The following is a 2,500-nucleotide window of genomic DNA, read 5'->3' on the forward strand; positions in this document are numbered from 1 at the left end:
CATTTGGCCGAGGTGGTGAGTCGGCCTCCTCTCTCCTTTACGGTCGAAAAAGATGTGCTGCTGGACAGGCCTCGTGCATATGGTACGACAGCTTTTCTCCGTGCCCCTGGTACTCTGCTCAGCAGCACTTTGCTATGTACTTCCTCGTGCATATGGTACGACAGCTTTTCTCCGTGCCCCTGGTACTCTGCTCAGCAGCACTTTGCTATGTACTTCCTCGTGCATATGGTACGACAGCTTTTCTCCGTGCCCCTGGTACTCTGCTCAGCAGCACTTTGCTATGTACTTCCTCGTGCATATGGTACGACAACTTTTCTCCGTGCCCCTGGTACTCTGCTCAGAAACACTTTGCCACACACACACACTCCTCGTGCATATGGTACGACAATGTTTCTACATGCCCCTGGTACTCTGCTCAGCAGCACTTTGCTATGTACTTCCCGTGCATATGGTACGACAGCTTTTCCACAAGCCTGGTACACTGCGCAGAAACACTTATGCCACGTCGGCTGTACGCGCTCTCCTCGCTAGCTAGTTGCTGATCTCCCCCACCTCCAGGGGCCCCGGGGACCACCATCACATCTCCCTGTCTCCCTTACCGCTGAACAAGATGCATGCTGCTCCACTGCCCTGCTGCTGTTGTGTCTCCATTTGGCCGAGGGGGTGAGTCGGCCTCCTCTCTCCTTTACGGTCGAAAAAGATGTGCTGCTGGCGCACTGGCCCTGCTGATGTGCTGTCTCCATTTGGCCGAGGTGGTGATCGGCCTCCTCTCTCCTTTACGGTCGAAAAAGATGTGCTGCTGGCGCACTGGCCCTGCTGATGTGCTGTCTCCATTTGGCCGAGGTGGTGAGTCGGCCTCCTCTCTCCTTTACGGTCGAAAAAGATGTGCTGCTGGACAGGCCTCGTGCATATGGTACGACAGCTTTTCTCCGTGCCCCTGGTACTCTGCTCAGCAGCACTTTGCTATGTACTTCCTCGTGCATATGGTACGACAGCTTTTCTCCGTGCCCCTGGTACTCTGCTCAGCAGCACTTTGCTATGTACTTCCTCGTGCATATGGTACGACAGCTTTTCTCCGTGCCCCTGGTACTCTGCTCAGCAGCACTTTGCTATGTACTTCCTCGTGCATATGGTACGACAACTTTTCTCCGTGCCCCTGGGACTCTGCTCAGCAGCACTTTGCCACACACACACTCCTCGTGCATATGGTACGACAACTTTTCTCCGTGCCCCTGGTACACTGCTCAGAAACACTTTGCCACACACACACTCCTCGTGCATATGGTACGACAATGTTTCTACATGCCCCTGGTACACTGCTCAGAAACACTTTGCCACACACACACTCCTCGTGCATATGGTACGACAATGTTTCTACATGCCCCTGGTACTCTGCTCAGAAAACACTTTGCCACACACACACACTCCTCGTGCATATGGTACGACAGCTTTCTCCGTGCCCCTGGTACTCTGCTCAGCAGCACTTTGCTATGTACTTCCTCGTGCATATGGTACGACAACTTTTCTCCGTGCCCCTGGTACTCTGCTCAGAAACACTTTGCCACACACACACACTCCTCGTGCATATGGTACGACAATGTTTCTACAGCCCCTGGTACTCTGCTCAGCAGCACTTTGCTATGTACTTCCTCGTGCATATGGTACGACAACTTTTCTCCGTGCCCCTGGTACTCTGCTCAGAACACTTTGCCACACACACACACTCCTCGTGCATATGGTACGACAACTTTCTCCGTGCCCCTGGTACTCTGCTCAGCAGCACTTTGCTATGTACTTCCTCGTGCATATGGTACGACAACTTTTCTCCGTGCCCCTGGTACTCTGCTCAGAAACACTTTGCCACACACACACACTCCTCGTGCATATGGTACGACAACTTTTCTCCGTGCCCCTGGTACTCTGCTCAGCAGCACTTTGCTATGTACTTCCTCGTGCATATGGTACGACAACTTTTCTCCGTGCCCCTGGTACTCTGCTCAGAAACACTTTGCCACACACACACACTCCTCGTGCATATGGTACGACAATGTTTCTACATGCCCCTGGTACTCTGCTCAGCAGCACTTTGCTATGTACTTCCCGTGCATATGGTACGACAGCTTTTCCACAAGCCCCTGGTACACTGCGCAGAAACACTTATGCCACGTCGGCTGTACGCGCTCTCCTCGCTAGCTAGTTGCTGATCTCCCCCACCTCCAGGGGGCCCCGGGGACCACCATCACATCTCCCTGTCTCCCTTACCGCTGAACAAGATGCATGCTGCTCCACTGGCCCTGCTGCTGTTGTGTCTCCATTTGGCCGAGGGGGTGAGTCGGCCTCCTCTCTCCTTTACGGTCGAAAAAGATGTGCTGCTGGCGCACTGGCCCTGCTGATGTGCTGTCTCCATTTGGCCGAGGTGGTGAGTCGGCCTCCTCTCTCCTTTACGGTCGAAAAAGATGTGCTGCTGGCGCACTGGCCCTGCTGATGTGCTGTCTCCATT

Source organism: Pelmatolapia mariae, unplaced genomic scaffold (assembly GCF_036321145.2).
Source record: "Pelmatolapia mariae isolate MD_Pm_ZW unplaced genomic scaffold, Pm_UMD_F_2 NODE_ptg000676l+_length_25290_cov_1, whole genome shotgun sequence".
Lineage (NCBI taxonomy): Eukaryota > Metazoa > Chordata > Actinopteri > Cichliformes > Cichlidae > Pelmatolapia > Pelmatolapia mariae.